The sequence below is a fragment of the Panthera uncia genome, chromosome F2 (assembly GCF_023721935.1).
Source record: "Panthera uncia isolate 11264 chromosome F2, Puncia_PCG_1.0, whole genome shotgun sequence".
NCBI lineage: Eukaryota > Metazoa > Chordata > Mammalia > Carnivora > Felidae > Panthera > Panthera uncia.
Window position 1 is genome coordinate 64,677,583 of NC_064812.1, and position 18,734 is coordinate 64,696,316.

General features: G+C 37.9%; 1 protein-coding gene and 1 long non-coding RNA gene across 5 annotated transcripts in view; one reads left to right on the forward strand and one right to left on the reverse strand.

The window, feature by feature from the left end:
* The window catches only part of CPA6 (carboxypeptidase A6), a 349,273-nt gene that overhangs the window by 284,123 nt on the left and 46,416 nt on the right, over window positions 1-18,734 (forward strand). The gene's annotated exons all lie outside the window — the stretch shown is intronic.
* The window catches only part of LOC125924854 (uncharacterized), a 101,463-nt gene that overhangs the window by 68,280 nt on the left and 14,449 nt on the right, over window positions 1-18,734 (reverse strand). The gene's annotated exons all lie outside the window — the stretch shown is intronic.

The following is an 18,734-nucleotide window of genomic DNA, read 5'->3' on the forward strand; positions in this document are numbered from 1 at the left end:
TTCTCTTCCCCTCTCCTAGGGGCGGGATTCACTGTGGGGTGGCGTGTCCCGTCTGGGCTACTTGCACACTGCCAGGCTTGTGTTGCTGGGGATCTGGCGTATTAGCTGGGGTGGGTAGGCAAGGTGCACGGGGGGGTGGAGGGGCAGGCTTAGCTCGCTTCTCCTTAGGTGATCCACTTCAGGAGGAGCCCTGTGGCAGCGGGAGGGAGTCAGATCCGCTGCCGGAGGTTTGGCTCCGCAGAAGCACAGAGTTGGGTGTTTGCGCGGAGCGAGCAAGTTCCCTGGCAGGAACTGGTTCCCTTTAGGATTTTGGCTGGGGGATGGGCGGGGGAGATGGCGCTGGCGCCTTTGTTCCCCGCCAAGCTGAGCTCTGCCGTCCGGGGGCTCAGCAGCTCTCCCTCCCTTTGTCCTCCAGCCTTCCCGCTTTCCGAGCAGAGCTGTTAACTTATGACCTCCCAGACGCTAAGTCACGCTTGCTGTCGGAACACAGTCTGTCCGGCCCCTCCGCTTTTGCCAGCCAGGCTCGGGGGCTCCGCTTGGCCGGCGAGCCGCCCCTCCGCCCCGGCTCCCTCCCGCCAGTCCGTGGAGCGCGCACCGCCTCGCCGCCCTTCCTACCCTCTTCCGTGGGCCTCTAGTCTGCGCTTGACTCCAGAGACTCCCTTCTGCTAATCCTCTGGCGGTTTTCTGGGTTCTTTAGGCAGGTGTAGGTGGAATCTAAGTGATCGGCAGGACGCGTTGTGAGCCCCGCGTCCTCCTACGCCGCCATCTTCCGGAACCCCCCCAGATTGTTCTCTATATCTATGAGTCTGTTTCTGCTTTGTTTTGTTTGTTCATTTGTTTTGTTTTCTATATTCCAAATAGAAATGAAGTCACACAGTATTTGTCTTCCCCTAACTTACTTCACTTAGCATAATACTCTCTAGCTCCATCCATGCTCTTACAAATGGCAAGGTTTCATTCTTGTTTATGGCTGAGTAATAATTCATTATATATATGAATATACATACCACATCTTTATCCGTTCATCTATCAATGGATATTTTGATTATTTCTGTACCTTACCTGTTGTAAATAATGCTACAGTGAACATAGTGGTGCATATATATATTCAAATTAGTGTTTTCATTTTCTTCAGATAAATTCCCAAAATCAGAATTGCTGGATAACTATGGTACTTCTGTTTTTAATTTTTTGAGGACCCCCATACTCTTTTCCATAGTGGCTATACCAATTTGCTTTCCCGTCAGAGAGCACAAGGGTTCCATTTTTTTCTCTACATTCTGGCCAACACTTATTATTTCCTATCTTTTTGACAATATCCATTCTGACTGATGTGAGGTGATATATTACAGCTTTGATTTGTATTTCCCTCATGATTAAATGATGTTGAGTCACTTGTCATGTGCCTTTTGGCCGTCTGTGTGTCTTCTTTGGATAAATGTCTATTCAGGTCCTCTGCCCATGTTTTTAATCAGATTTTTCTGGTACTGAGTTATGTCAGTTCTTTGTATATTTAGATATTAGCCTCTTCACAGATATATCTACAAATATCTTCTCCTATCCAGTAGGTTACCTTTTCATTTTGTTTATGGTTTCCTTCACTATACAAAAGAATTTTATCTTGATATAGTCCCATATGCTTATTTTTGCTTCTGTTACCTTTGTCTACAGACACAAATCCAAAAAACTATTGCTGAGACTAATGTCAAGACCTTACTGTCTACGTTTTCTTTTAGAAGACTTATGGTTTCCAGTCTTATATTTAAGTCTTCAATCTATTTTGGAAGACAGCGATGCTCACCACTATCCCACCAACGCTTCACTCTTTAATCCATTTTGAGTTTATGTTTATATGTGGTGCAAGAAAGCAGTTCATTCTTTTGCATATAGTTGTCCAGTTTTTCCAACAACATGTATTGGAGAAACTGTCTTCCTCCCATTGTTCATTTTGGCCTCCTCTGTCAAAGACTGATTGATAAGCATGGGTTTTTCTGAACTCTCTATTGTGTTGATCTATGTTTTTTTTTTTTTTTTTTTGTGCCAGTACCACACTGTTTTGATTACTATACCTTTGTCATATAGTTTAAAATCAGGGAGATACTCTGGTTTGTCTTTAGATCGCATAAATCTTTCACCTTTTACTAAAATCAGGGAGCATGATACTTTCAGCTTTGTTCTTTTTTCTCAAGATTCCTTTGGCTACCCAGTCTTTTATGGTTCCATACAAATTTTAAAATTATTTGTTCTAGTTCTGCAAAAAAAGGTCATTGGAATTTTGATAGGAATTACACTAAATCGGTATATTGCCTTGAAAGGAATGGATATTTTACCAATGTTAATTCTTCTAATCCATGAGCATAGATTATCTTTCCATTTGTTTGTGATATCTTCTATATCTTTCTTTGGTGTCTTTATAGTTTTCAGAGTATAGGTCTTTTATTTCCTTGATTAAATTTTTCCTAGGTATTTTGTTCTTTTTGATGCAATTGTACATGGGACCATTTCCTTAATTTCTCTGATTGTTCATTATTAATGTATAGAAATGCTATTTTTATGTATGTTAATTTTTTATCCTGCATCTGTACTGACTCCATTTGTTCTAATTATTTTTAGAGGAGATTTTAGGGTTTTCTAAATATAGTATTATGGAACCTGCAAATATAGTGAGTGTTTTACTTCTTTTCCAGTTTGGATGATTTTCATTCCTTTTGATTGTCAGATTGCTGTGGCTAGAATTTCAACTAGTATGTTAAATAAAAGTGCTAAAATTGGGCATCATTGTCTTGTTCCTGATCTTAGAGGAAACGCTTTCAGCTTTCCACCATTAAGTATAATGTTATCTCTGGATTTCTCATGTATGGATTTTATTTTTTGAGGTATGTCACCACTACAACCCACTTTGTTGAGAGTTTTTATCATAAATGAATGTTTAATGTCATGAGACAGGTTTTCATCATCTATTGAGATAATTATGATTTTTTTGGTAAAGTTTATTTATTTTGAGAGAGAAAGAGGGGGAGGGGCAGAGAGAGAGAGAATCCCAAGCAGACTCCACACTGTCAGCACAGAGCCCAACATGGGGCTGAAACTCACGAACTGTGAGTTCATGACCTGAGCTGAAATCAATAGTTGGATGCCTAACCAACTGAGCGATCCAGGCACCCCAAGATAACCATGATTTTAATTCTTCATTTTGTTTATGTGGTGTATCATGTTGATTGATTTGTGGATATTGAACCATCCTTGCATCCCTGTAATAAATTCCACTTAAACATAGTGTATATTCCTTCTAATGTATTGTTGACTCTGGTTTGCTAATATTTTGTTGACAATTTTTGCATCTATGTTCATTAGGAATATTGGCCTATAATTTTATTTTTTGTCATGTATTTGTCTGATTTTGGCAGCAGGGTAATGTTGGCCTCATAGAATGAGTTTGTATAGTTTCAATTTTTTGGAATAGTTTGAGAATAAATGTTAACTTTTCTTTAAAATTTGGTAGAATTCACCTGGTAGAAGCAGTCTGGTCCTGGACTTTTGTGTGTTGGGAGGGTTTTGACTACTGATTCAATTTCATGACTAGTAATTGGTTTGTTCACATTTTCTATTTCTTCCTGCTTCAGTCTTATAACACCATATATTTTTAGAAATTGTATGGTTTTTATCCATCTCTTCTAGATTGTCCCATTTGTTGGTGTATAATTATTCTAGTAGCCTCTTCTCCCTTGTATTTCTATAATATTCATTGTGACTTCTCTTTCACTTCCAATTTTATTTATTTAGGCCATCTTTTTTTTTTTATGAGTCAGGCTAAAGTTTTATAAATTTTATCTTTTCAAAAAACTAGCTCTTAGTTTCATTGAATTTTTTCTGTTTTGTTTGTTTGTTTCTGTTTTATTTACTGCCACTCTATTAACTTTGAGGTTTGTTTCTTCTTTTTTTAGTTCTGTAGATGTAAATTTAGATTGTTTATTTGAGATTATTCTTGTTTCTTGGAGTATACCTGTGTCACTATAAACTTCCCTCTTAGAATTGCTTTTGTGGAGCACCTGTGTGGCTCAGTCAGTTGAGCATTCAACTTCGGCTCAGCCCCATGACCACATGGGGCTTGCTGCCGTCAGCTCAGAGCCCACGTCAGATCCTCTGTCCCTCTCTTTCTGCCCCTCTCCCACTTATGCTCTCTCAAAAATAAATAAAACATTTAAAAATTATAATTAATAAAAATAATTGCTTTTGTTTGCTCCATATATATTGGAACATTGTGTTTCTATTTTCATTTGTCCCCAGGTATTTTTTTTTTTTTATTTTCTCTGTGATTCCTTCATTGACCCATTGGTTGTTTAGTATCATGTTATGTTATTTTCCAGTATTCCTCTTGTGAATGATTTCTACTTTCATACTACTGTGATCAGAAATGATGCTTGGTATGATTTCAGTCTTCTTAAATTCATTGAGACCCATTTTGTAGACTAATGTCAACTATCCTGGTGAGTGTTCTATGTGAGCTTGAAAATAATGTGTATTCCACTGTTTTTGGATAGAATGTTCCGTGTGTGTGTGTGTGTGTGTGTGTGTGTGTGTGTGTGTCCATCCATATATCCGTCCGGTCTAATGTGTCATTTAAAGCCAATTTTCCTTATTGATTTTCTATCTGGATGATCTATCCACTGACATAAGTATGGTATTAAAGTTTGCTGCTATTATATCCTATTGTCATTCTCTCTCTGTTAGTACTTGCTGTATGTATTTTGGTCCGCCTATGTTGAGTACATAGATATTTACAAGTGTTATCCCCTCTTGTTAAATTAATCTTGTTATCATTAGGTAATGCCCTTCTTTGGCTCATATTACAACCTTTGTTTTAAAGTCTGTTTTGTCTGATATAAATATTGCTACCCCAGATTTTCACTTCCTTTTGCATGGGATATCTTTTTCCATTCTTTCACTTTCAGTCTGTATGTTTTTTAGGCCTGTAGTTAGTCTCTTATAGGCAGCACAGAAATGGGTCTTGTTTTTTAATGCATCCAGTTACTATATGCTTTTTGATTGGAGTATTTAGTCCATTTACATTTAAAGTCATTATTGACAAATACATATTTATTGTCATTTTGTTGCTTGGTTTCTGGTTGTTTTGGTAGTTCTTCTCTGTTCTTATTTTCCTCTCTTCCCTGGTGATTCGATGACTTTCTTTAATGTTATCTTTGGATTCCTTTATGTTTATTTTTTGTGTATCTATCATAGGTTTTTAACTTGTGATTACCATGAGATTCATATATAATATCCTCAGTCTATAGCAGTCTATTTTAAGCTGATGGTCACCTAAATTCAAACATATTCTAAAAACACTAAATTTTTACTCCCCCTTCCACATTTTGTATATGTGACATAATATATTACATCTTTTTGGGTATCTCTTAACTCATTATCATAGATATAACCAATTCTGTCTTTTAACCTTCATACTAGCTTTATAAATGATTGATCTACTACCTTTACTATGTATGCTGTTTCTGGTGAAATTTTTCCTTTATTAATTTTCTTATTTCTAGTCATGGCTTTTTCCCCCCATTTAAAGAAGTCCCTGTAACATTGCTTGTAAAGCCAATTTTAATGGTGATCAATTCCTTTCATTTTTGCTTGCCAGGGAAACTATTGTTCCTTCAATTCTGAGTGATAACCTTGTTGGATAGAGTATTCCCAGTTGTAAATTTTTTTCATTTCCGCACTTTGACTATATTGTGTCACTCCCTTCTGGTCTGCAAAGTTTCTGCTGAAAATCAACTTATATTCTTGTGGGGTTTTCCTTATACATAACTGGTTGTTTTTCACTTGCAGCTTTTATGATTCTTTATCTTTGATGTTTCACATTTTGATTCTAATATGTCTTGGTGTGGGTCTCTTTGGGCTCATTTTATTTGGGATTCTCTGTACTTCCTAGACTTGTATGTCTATTTTCTTTGCCATGTTATGGAAATTTTTGGCTATTATTTCTTCAAATGGATTTTCTCTCCCTCTTTCTCTTCTTCTAGGACTCTTATAATACAGACGTTATTATACTTGCTGTTGTCCCATAGGTATCTTAAACTATCATTTTTTTAATTCTTTTATCTTTCTGCTGGTCCAGTTGGGTGACTTCCACTATCCTGTCTTCCAAATTGCTGATCCATTCTACATCATCTAATCTGCTATTGATTCTCTTTACATATTTTTCATTTCAGTTACCGTTTTCTTCAGTTCTGATTTTTTCTTTTTTTATGTCTCCTATCTCTTAGTTGAATTTTTCACTGTGTCTATCCATTATTCTCCTGAGTTTGGTGGGCATTTTTATAAAAATTACTTTGAACTCTTTATCTGATCGATTGTTTTCCTCCATGTTGGTTAGCCTTTTTTCTGCAGTTTTGTCTTATTCTTTTATTTGGAACACATTCCTCTGTCTCCTCATTGTGTCAAATTCTCTGTTTTTATGTTTTAGGTAGATCAGTTACATCTCCCAGTCATGAAGGCGTGCCTTTAGGTAGAAGGTGTCCTATAGGGCCCAGCTGTGCAACCCCCCCGGTCACTTAAGCCAGGTACTTCAAGGGTATTCCCTGTGTAGGCTGCATGCACCCTCCTGTTGTGGCTGGGCTGCATTTGTTATGAGCATGCTGGTGTGTGGGGCTGTCCCCTAGTGTGGCTGTCTGTGAGGTCTAGTCACAGTGGCTGTAGGTACACTGGTGTGTGTATGATTGGCCCCCAGGGCAGCTGGCTGTAAAGCTAGGTAGGCTGCCACAGCTGCAGGTGCATTGGTTGGGGGGGGGCAGGCCTCTGGCTATGTATCTGTGAGATATGATCAGAACTGTTGCAGGTGCTCTAGTGTGTGGAGGCTGGCCCATCATCATGGAGGCTTCTTGGGAGGGGTACCGGTACTGACTAAGGCTGCCTGCTGAGTGTGGCAGGGCAGAGAGCCTCTTAGGGGAGCGCTGACCAGGCAGGTTGGGCAGGGTGAGTCTGCAATGGAAAACTGGGGTGGGGTGAGTGGTGCCAGTAGTAGATGGAGAGTGTCAAAAATGGTGCCCACCAGCACCAGGATAGCTAGGTAGAAGGGAGTGGGGGGAAAAAGGCATCCACTAGCACTTCCATCCCTGAAGAAAGTCACAACATATCTCTGCCCTTCCCCGACACAGTCAGCGAATCTCCTTTACATATAACCCATGAGCTCTTCAAACTGCTACCTCTGGGCTGAGCCTTGGAGTGAGATTGTGCACATGACATTTTAAAGCAGAATCTTAATTTCTTACTGTCCTTTGGCTCTCCTGGAAATAGGGCTCACTGGTTTTCAAAGCTAGACACTATGGGGGCTCATTTTCCTAATGCAGATCCTCCAATCTGGGAGACAAATGTGGGGCTCAGACCCCCCATGTCTCAGGGAGGGCTTCTACAGTTGTGATATCTCTCCCATTTGCAGACCACTGGGTCAGAGGTGTGGGCCCCAACTAGACAGCATCTGCACCCCTCCTACCCACCTCAATGTTGCTTTTTCTTTATACACTTAGTTATATAAAATATGTTCTGCTAGTCCTCAGGTTATCCTCAGAAAGGGGTTGTTCTATATGTAGCTGTAGTTTTCAGGTTTCCACGGAAGAAGGTGAACTTGGGATTTTTCTGTTCCACTATCTTGATCCAGCTCTCTGTTGTTACTTCAGATGTTTTCTAAGTTTCTCTTATAATGAAATCTTTAGTAAGTGTCATGGATAGGCACTGTCCATCCATCCATTCCAACCTCTTTCTAGAGACTTCCTGCACTGTTGAGACCACAAAGATAGACTGCATTTCCTAGACCCACTTAAAGATAGATCCCTATCTGAGTATGATTTAGGTTCTACACTTTTGGTGCCCTCATGTGAAACTTAGAATGTGGAAAGTAAGATGGAGGTCATTTTGTTGTGGCTTCTGTTGTTCCTGCTGTCGTGCACCATTGTGGAGGTCTGTGGTTTATCTGAGGCAGCTTCCCCATCTTGACTCTTACCTGAATGTACTGCTTCCTCCTCTTTGAAAAGGGAGGAGTCCTGGTAACCTGCATCATACCTCTTGAAGTCATCCAAGGTGGCTCAAACTAGAGTTTCTTTGCTGATGGTTCTGAAAGTCATTTAGCACCTTATTTAAAAAAAAAAAAAAATTAAACCAGCTTCAGCTTAAACTAGCTGAAGTGGATTCTGTGCCCTTTCATGAAACCCTGGCCAGCACAGGGTTTTCTAGTCATTTCATTTCCTAGTCCCCATCTATTACCTTGGCCAAAAATTCTATTATTTCATAAGCTTTTTCTGATATTCAGTGCAATTTTTCTTGTTCTTTGTTTTCATTTTTGGTACTACACCACCTTGTCATAGTCATTTACCATTCATACTATTTTGGTTTTTAAAATAATGTGCCTAATAGACCTATTAGCGTATTATTTCTATTTCCTTAGTAATACTTGTATGAAGAAGGCAGTGTCGATTCCTTTCAGTGCCCCTTTAACTCATCAACCTTAAACATGTTTTTGCAAACTTCCTTCTTTCTAGGATAGAGAATCAAAAAGCTAAACTGAAAATCCTTCTAAGACTTAGAACACAAAAAGCTCTTATCTTCTTCTCTTGCTGTTCAAACATATATTTTCCAGTTAATACACCCACTTAAAAGAGCTATTTTATCATTTGTGAATTTATCCTTACATCCTTTTTTTCTCTAATCTAGATATTGATTATATGCAAAACTCCACCTCCCTATTTTACCCTTCTCACTCCTGAAACAAGACCCACCCACGAGCTTTTGTAACCACAGATTAAATAATGTTTAGTACTGATAGTGTGTACACACAAAACGATATATTTTTATTTCTGATCATTCTTGTGGGTAAATATATAAGAATTTGCATATGAGGGACAATATCTCAGTTTATTTATAAATCTATTCCAACATCATAAGTAAATATCTTTGTTGAATTTTTAAAATGATGTTACAAACAAAATGTAAAAGCCATTTACAAATAATTTATTTTTTTGAAAGTCACTTAAGTAGCATATAAAAATGACATTTTTTAAAATTTTTTTTTTTTAACGTTTATTTATCTTTGAGACAGAGAGAGACAGAGCATGAGCGGGGGAGGGTCAGAGAAAGGGAGACACAGAATCAGAAGCAGGCTCCAGGCTCTGAGCTGTCAGCACAGAGCCCGACGCGGGGCTCGAACTCACGGACTGTGAGATCATGACCTGAGCCGAAGTCGGCCGCTTAACTGACTGAGCCACCCAGGTGACCCAAAAATGACATTTTTAAAGTGAGGCATGATGGAGGTGGCAGAATAACTCCCTCAGTTCCTGAGATACTGATTTTTTTCATTTGTACTGATTTTTTTTTAATGTTTGTTTATTTTTGAGAGAGAGACACAGACAGAGCACAAGCAGGGGAGGGGCAGAGAGAGAGAGGGAGACACAGAATCACAAGCAGGCTCCAGGCTCCGAGCTGTCAGCACAGAGCCCGACATGGGGTTCCAACCCACAAACCACAAGATCATGACCTGAGCCGAAGTCGGACGCTTAACCGACTGAACCACCCAGGTGCCCCTCATTTGTACTGATTTTTTAAGTCCAGTAATTTTATCGCATCTGTTTCACCAGGTGACCCTCCCATGCTGCTCCATCTTTAGGAGGCCTCTAGTCTTGCCTTGGGCATACATACAAGAAAGGTTTTTAAAGCTTTTATCTACTAATTCTTTTTCTACTATGCTGGTTGCTTTTTAGCATTATTTAATTTCTGAGCTCACCAAAAACAAACTACATCTCTCTGATAATTTTCCTCCAGCTGTATCATTTGCATTTGGCAAGTCATGTTATTTTTTTTTTCATAAATTTCATTTATATCTAGCTGCCTTGAATTTTTCAGTCCTCATTACTGTTTTTAACATCTCATAAGCATTATTGCATTTTGTTCCTTACGGGTCACTAATGTTATTAAATATTTTCTTTGTTATCAGATTCTCAATTCCTTTCACTCCATATGCTTATTATTAATCCAAGCTCCTTTTGAAGTCACTTTTGTTATTAAAACAATCTTTTTTTAAAAAAAAGTGTTTAAACAATCTCTTCTAAATGCTATTCTTACATGCAGAAATAGAAAAGCAATGATACTCTTTTTATCTACCACTTTCTGTAATTGTTTGAAAAGCTCTGTTATGCTCAATGATGACAGGAGACTCATGGGCAGTTACCTTGCCTTTATACTGTCATTTCCCAAGCCACAGACAATCCTAGTGAACTGCAGCACCTGAGCAGTCCAGGAGAAGCTATTAGGTGCCTGGAAAATAACTTAGTCTGTTTGGGCTGCTATAACAAAACACCAAAGACTGGGTGTCCTGTAAAAACAAACATTCATTTCTGGCCGTTCCAAAGGCTGGGAAGTCCAGGATCATGGCACCAATAGTTCTGGGGTCCAGTGAGGGCTTCCTGGTTCATCGATAACACCTTCTCACTGTGTTCGTGCATAGTGGAAAGTGTAGGGAGTTCTCTAGGATCTCCAATCCCATTCATGAGGGCTCTACCTTTGTTATCTACCTCCCAAAGGCCCCACCTCCTAATACCATCACATTGGGCATTAGTATTTCAACATATGAATTTGGAGAGGACACAAGAATTCAAACTGTAGCAATAACTAATACTAATGATGGCACTATTTTTAAGTTGTAAGAAAAACTTTTACAGTGTAAGAAAAAATGCCAAATACATTTTATAGAGTTATCTCAAAAGTTATCAGATGCATGACTAAATTCATTCATTCATTTATTCGGTTACTATTTACTGAGCTGGTTATTGGGAAAACTGCATTAAACAAAACAAATTCAGGTTGTTATACATGCTGTGGAAAATATATAGTACTAAGCAAGTAATAGAGAGGGCCAGGGATAGGTGTGGGTTAGGTGTTTTTAGGTGGCATAGGAAGAACATTCTGATGATACGAGACTTGAGAGCAAAGGGGGTCTGAGGAAAGAGCAGGTAAAGGGAACGATTGTGTAAAGGCTCCAAATTGGAAGCATCTTTAATGTATCTAAGGAAGAGCAAGGAGGGCTATTTGTCTGGAGCTGAGTGAGGTAGGAAAGAGGAGTAGGAGATGAAGTCAGAGAAGTGGTCAGAAGTCAGATGTTACAGGTCCAGCGTTAAGAACTCTGGAGTTTGCTCTGAATGGGATGAGAATTTGAGTTGAGAGGTGACATGATCTAACTTTTTAAGACAACTATTCTGGCTACTTTGTATCAAAGGGATTGTTGAGGGCAGATATTTCTATTCAAATTACACTTTCCCATTTGAAAGCATTGCTTTCAAAATATAAAAAGTCTAACTTATAAATATTATTATCCACATCTTTAGACAACCTTTGCATAAACCATACCAAATTCTAAATGTAAATGTACCTTTATTGTATAAGGAACTAAGTTTTTTTTTTTAATTTGATTCGTACATCTTTTATTCTTCTTTTGGCAAACATCAGATAATATGAGCAAAACTATATTGCTCACTATAGTTACATACATTCTTTTTTGCTTTATATAAGTTGGTAAACATATGTAAGTGGATAAAATTCTTGGCTAAAGACGTATTCCAAAACCCTTATGTATACTTTTCTGAGTTAAGAGAAAAGAAAACTTACGAAACTTCCATTAGACCATAATCATACAGCAAACTAAATTAGCATATGCTGTTTTTAAATTAACATCTGCCATTTTTTAAAAACTTCAATTTTTGGTTACAGCTAAAACGATTTTTATCTGATGTTTTATGAAAGAACAGAAGTTGACCACACAAATCTTACTCATAACCATATTGGCCATTTAAAAATAAAAAATAATAGGGGCGCCTGGGTGGCGCAGTCGGTTAAGCGTCCGACTTCAGCCAGGTCACGATCTCGCGGTCTGTGAGTTCGAGCCCAGCGTCAGGCTCTGGGCTGATGGCTCGGAGCCTGGAGCCTGTTTCCGATTCTGTGTCTCCCTCTCTCTCTGACCCTCCCCCGTTCATGCTCTGTCTCTCTCTGTCCCAAAAATAAATAAAAAACGTTGAAAAAAAAATTAAAAATAAAAAATAATAAAAATAAACTTATAATGAAGAAAATTCCACTTATTAGAAAAAATAGCTACCACAAGTTATTTTAAGTATATGGCATTTATAATAACTAGGTTGGTATTTGTTTTATTACTTCTTAATGCTTACCTCTTAATTTTAAAGTAACAGAGGGGCACCTGGGTGGCTCAGTTGGTTAAGTGTCTGACTTCAGCTCAGAGCATGATGATGTTGCAGTTTGTGAGTCTGAGCCCCACCTCAGGCTCTGTGCTGACAGCTCGGAGCCTGGAGCCTGTTCCTGATTTTGGATGTCCCCCTCCTCTCTCTGCCCCTCCCCCGCTCATGCTCACTCGCTGGCGCGTGCGCGCGCACTCAAAAAAATGAATAAACATTAAAAAAATGTAAAGGTTAAAGTAACAGATTACTTCATAATAAAGCAAAGCTAGCTAGCATTTTATAATTTAACTCTTTTATAAGTTTCAGACCCAAAATTTCAGATCAAGGATTACAAAACAGTCAGCCTTCAGAATATATAATGTTTAGCAGACAGAATGGTTTTTCATCTTTTGAATTAGAACACCTTCATGCACTTACTAGCTCTACCTGCCCTCAGTCCCCACCAGCTTCCCACATTGTCACCAGCTGGGCATGTGAGACTGACACCATTTTTAATACTTAAAAACCCAATATTTACTTACAAAAATTAGTTACAGCCATGGGTCAAAAATTCAAATATTATAAGCTTGATGCTAAATCTTAATACATATTTCTAATTTGGGAATCAAACCAAAAAGGCCTCATTTTTATCATACGTGGAACTGTTTTTTGAAAGAAACCACAGTAAAGATAAGCAACCATGCAAGAAAAATTTTGCAATAAATATAGCAGAAAGGTTTTACTATTTTTTTTTTTAATTTTTTTCTAATGTTTATTTTTGAGACAGAGACAGAGCATGAGCAGGGGAGGGGTAGAGAGAGAGGGAGGCACAGAAACCAAAGCAGGCTCCAGGCTCTGAGCTGTCAGCACAGAGCCCGACAGGGGGCGCGAACCCACAAACTGCGAGATCATGACCTGAGCCAAAGTCAGACGCTCAACCAACTGAGCCACCCAGGCGCCCCAGTTTTTGCTATTATTTTGATATAAACACTTCAGAATCAAACCTTACATAACAAAAATAATTTTTAAGAGTCCACATAAAATGTGAAGAAAAACTCCCAGACTCTAGAAGTTAAAATTTTGTAAAGGTCATTATTTGGGGTGCCTGGGTGGCTCAGTCGGTTAAGCCGCCGACTTCGGCTCAGGTCATGATCTCGCGGTCCCTGAGTTCGAGCCCCGCGTCAGGCTCTGTGCTGACCGCTCAGAGCCTGGAACCTGTTTCGGATTCTGTGTTTCCCTCTCTCTCTGACCCTCCCCCGTTCATGCTTTCTCTCTCTGTCTCAAAAATAAATAAACGTTAAAAAAAATTTTTTAAAAAGTCATAATTCATGAAAATAAACCAACATGATAAAATGGGGAACCTCCTAATAATCAAAAACAATATTAAAATAAGATAGCATTTTATCTATTAAATTATTCCCCCAAATGCTTAATATGATAACCTAAGCAATGGTAACAGTAAAACTGGGACAGCGTGTTCTAATGGGGGCATTAGAAAGCAACCTGACCAGATACTTCAACAACACCATTCATTCTGCCATTCATTCATTCAAAAAAAAAGAAAAGAAAGTACTGCATGCATTCTATTTCACGCACTGTGCTAGGCACTTGAGAAGCAGAAACAGATCCAACAGATTCTGTCCTTACAGGGTTTTAAATCATTGAGGTTAATTTGCAACAACATCAATGGAACTGGTGTGCATTATGCTAAGCAAAGTAAGTCAGAGAAAGACAAATACCATATGATTTCACTCATATGTGAGATTTAAGAAACAAAACAGATGAACATAAGGGAAGGGAAGCAAAAATAATATAAAAACAGAGAGGGAGACAAACCATAAGAGACTCTTCAATGCAAAGAACAAACTGAGGGTTGCTGGTGGGTGGTGGGAGGGGCGATGGGCTAAATGGGTGAGGGACATTAAGGAGGACACTTGTTGGGATGAGCACTGAGTGTTATATTAAGTGACGAGTCACTAAATACTGTTCCTGAAATCATAATTACACTCTATGTTCACTAACTTGAATTTAAATTAAAAAAGAAATTAAAAAAAAAGAAAAGTTCAATTCCAAAGTTTTCAAAAATTAAAAAAATAAATAAAATCATTGAGGTTAGAGAAGGTGAAGAGAAGAAAGAGGAGGGACAGGGAAGGGAAATAAAAAAGTGAAAAAAAATTTTTAAATATTACGTAGAAATATATACAGTATAGGCAAACATAAAAATAGTCCAGTGGAGATATAAAGGAAGGAGGGGCCAATTCTACTCAATCAGAAAATCTTCATAGAAGAAATAATAGTAGATATAAATATTAAAAACATATATTTGAAGGTACCTTCTTAGCACAGCAGGTCAGTCTCATAAAAAATGTATTTGTCTTTGGGTAGACCAAACTATAGGGCAAAAAGTAAGTAGCAGAAATGATTCAGAGTCAAGAGGACATTCCTGGTAGGGGAAACAGGTGTGTCCCTGAGAAAAATATGCAGCATGAAATAGAATGAGGTGTTGTGACAGTGGCAGGTGGCCCTGCGTGGCTGCAAGGCAGGATGACTGGAAGGACTGGTGAGGGACGAGGCAGGAGAAGTTCCCAGAGCATAATCCAGTGCTGCGCTGACACGAATTTTATTCTAGAAGTCATGCCTGTCAAACTGAAGGTTATGTGTATGTGGAGTTACATCACAGAGAAAGTCACAAAAAGTCATAGCACACATATCAGTGTAATTTGAAGATTTCAAAAGGAAAATTATTTTATGTTAGAGCAAACAAATGCATAATTGAGTGGACCGAACAATTAACAATTTTATTTTCTAAATGAAGTTTATTTTTTAAATAATGTTTAAGGTAAAACAAAGATTTCAAAATGTTAAGGACTTAGAGTCTTTGTTGATTTTTCCTGTTAGGGGTATTTTGATGAAAAGTTTGACAAAGAGTAGATAATTGGGAGCCTTAAATAGAGGAATAATTGGAAGCTCTGAAAGCTGGGAAGAAAATAACTGGTCTCTGAGAATCACTTGAACACCAGTTTAGCCAAAGTTTAGTAAACTACAGCAGGACCATAATCCAGGAGGGACTAGCAAGGATGGGGAGGAAAAGCACACTAGAGAAATATGGAAACCGCAGCATTCACTTATACTGCTGTGGGATGTAGCCAAGGACGTTCAGAAGGAAAAGAGAAGAGTAGGATGACTCTATTTCTGGTTAGAGTGACTGGTGGATAGAGGTGTCATCTACCAAGATTTGGCATCTAGTAAGAGGTTAGGATTTGGTGGAAAATAAGCGTCCAATTTGGAGCAGTGGATTTGAAGTGTTTGTAGGCATCTTGGGGAAGATGTGCAATAGGTAACCGGTTATAGACTTGGAGTAATGAAAAGGGCCTTGTCTAAACATAGGAACTTGTGGGTCCTTAGCACATAGGGAGTAGTTGAAGCTACTGGGACAGATCAGATCGGTACACACTAACAGTCAAAATAAAGTCAGAGCAGAACCTTAAGCTGTGCATACCTTTGGGTATGAGCATCTCATTTTGAAAACATATTAAAAGGAAACAGAAAAAGATGCTGACCACAATGTAATCCATAATAAAATATTGAGTACAATCCAAATGTTGAATCACAGGGCAATGGTTAAATAGATTCATGTTTATTTGATGAATTTTAGGAAGCCATAAAAATAGGTAAGAGTTTCGTTTAAAAATAGTAAAAAGCTTATAATACTGAGTCTAATTCAGGCTACATAATTTCTTCACTGTATATTCTATATATGATTATTGTATATGTGCATGTATCACACATGTATGATATATATACATTTATATACTAACACACAGGGGAAAAGACTGGGAAAAAATAGACTAAAATGCTAGAACTGGAGGATGAGTGTTTTTTCTTCTTTTAAATGTTTTCTAAACTTAATTTTAGAATTCCACCTTGGGGTGGCTGGGTGGTACAGTAGGTTAAGTGACCGACTCTTAATCTCAGCTCAGGTCATAATCTTGCAGTTTGTTGAGTTCGAGCCCTGTGTCAGGCTCTGCGCTGATGGTGTGGAGCCTGCTTGGGATTCTGTCTCTGATTCTCTCTGACCCTCCCCAGCTTGTGTGTTCTCTGTCTCTCTCTCAAAATAAATAGTCTTTAAAAAAAAAAGAGTTTAGAATTCCACTTTGAGGAACAAATTTACCTTTCATAGTGTGTATTCTGCTTTTATTTTTTCCTAATAGCTTACAAGTGGTTAGCCAAACGACTAATCATGTGACGTGATTTTTTAAAAAGATGCATAATTAAGTGAATTTCAGAGATAAATGCTATTTAAAATGTATGATCTTGTTGCCACTATGAGACTTTAAGTTAGGCCACCCTACTGTATCACTGAGAATTTAACAAAACTGCATATAGTCACAGGAGTCATTCAATAAGTTTTTATTGAGCACCTAACATATTCAGGTACCCTGTTTGGATGCTACTTTGGAATGTGTCTTCAAATCGAAGAAATAGTTTGTAATTTTCTTCTTTAAATGTCTTTCTCTCTATGTTTAAATGACACTTTAGATAAAAATACATTTTCTGACCATCTAACTTGGACCTATTGATATTCTTAAAAGACAGGAAGAATAAAAATGTGAAGGCTATGGGCAAACAGGCAATATTATACATTCCTGTTGACAGTGTGAATGAGTACAACTTCTGTGCAATGACATTTGGCAATGTCTACCAAAATTAAAAATACACATCTTTTTTTGACTAAGTAATTCTCCTTTTAGGAATTTATCCTCTTGCTAGACTCACATGTGTGGAAAATAACATATGTATAAGGATGTTTGTTGTAGCCCTCTTTATAATAACAAGAGATTAGAAGCATCCCAAATGCCCATCAACAAAGGACTAGTAAAGTAAATTAGGCTATAATTACACAGTGAAATGGACAAAACAGCCAGAATTAGATAGCTATTTTATGTGCAGATGTGGAAAAATCTCCAGGATTACAAACACACACAGTTAAACTAAGAAAGCTTTAAGGTTAATATATATAAAGAATATTATTTGTGTAAAAAAGATAATAAAACTGGCTTTTTGTTTATAAATGCATAGACTAACCCTGGAATAACACAAGAAGGTAGTAAAAGTGATTGCTTCTGGAGAAAAGAAATAGATGGCTAGACAGAGCAATTTACATGGCATAACCATGTACATCCATTGGCCTTTCAGAAACAGTAAAAATAAGTCAACATTCTTTTCTTTAAAAACTAAAAATCATAACTAAAATCAAGCTCCAGAATGCACTGCCACCATTCAAAGCACTTCTTCTCTTTCTTTATTATTTAGCTTTTTTATTTAGCTTAGTTATAATTAGTAAAACAGGAGGGAGTGGTACCAAAAGAGACAGCTTATAAGTTTATAAGGAAATCATACCCTTCTACCACCATCCCTCATTGCCCACACTCACCACCCCTACCAAATGGGGTAGGGGTAGGAAATGTCAACACAGAGTTCCCACTTAATTACGTATTGTCTAATAAACACCCAATGCACTGCCCTCTACTCCTCTGGTCTCCCCATCATCTCTCTTGATAACTCTACTAAAGGTGTTGACTGAAATAGATCGAGAGAAAAAGTCGAGTTTTACAGTGATTCAAACATTTTACAGAACATGTTTTATTATGTAAAGAAATATAAAGTGTAAATGAGCAAAAATATTTTAATGTGACCTGTTTAATTGGAACACAGTATCTGGAACCTATTTAGAATAAGGTTGTAGCATGCTATTCTAGCCTGCGTACTTCTGAAAGAGAGATTCCAGAGTAGCTTTCCAGCAAGTTCCACAAGAAAATAGCACTAATTCATCTCATTCACATCCCCTAGATTCAGAAGGTACATGGGAAACAATCAAAGATGTAGTAATATGATGCAAACCTATGGATTCCCTTTTTATTCTCATTCTCAAGCACAATTCTTAAGTACATATTTGCACATGTTTTAAGGGTGTGCCAGAAAGGTAGAGAAAAACGTTGTTCAGGCTCTGGTGCAATGTCTTAACTTTTATTGTAACCTTAAATTATAATAAAACTGACCTTAAAATGTAAAGCACAAATGGAATTTTGATGTGCTAGACTAAGAGGGACCTTGCTATAGGGCAGATTGATTCACTCAACCATTTATTGAGCCCCTGCTATGAGCAAAGCACAATGCCGGACAAATTTTCCATTCTTGTTTTTGGGAACCAGCATCCAGTGAGGGAGACTGGCATGTAAACAACCTGTTATGATTTGACGTTGAGTGAAAGCTCATAAATAGAGGCATGAGTGTCACACAAACAGGAGAAAGGAAAGAGAAACTCTGACTGGGGTCAGAGTGGGGAAGCTACAGACAAGTGGCTCTTCCCCCGTTGCCATTCTACGAATTACCAAAACTTGATGGCTTAAAACAAATTTATTTTCTTAAATTCTAGAGGCCAGAAGTCCAAAATGGATTTCACCAGGCTGGAGGTGTGGCAAGACCATAGTCCTTCAAGAAACTCTAGAGGAGAAT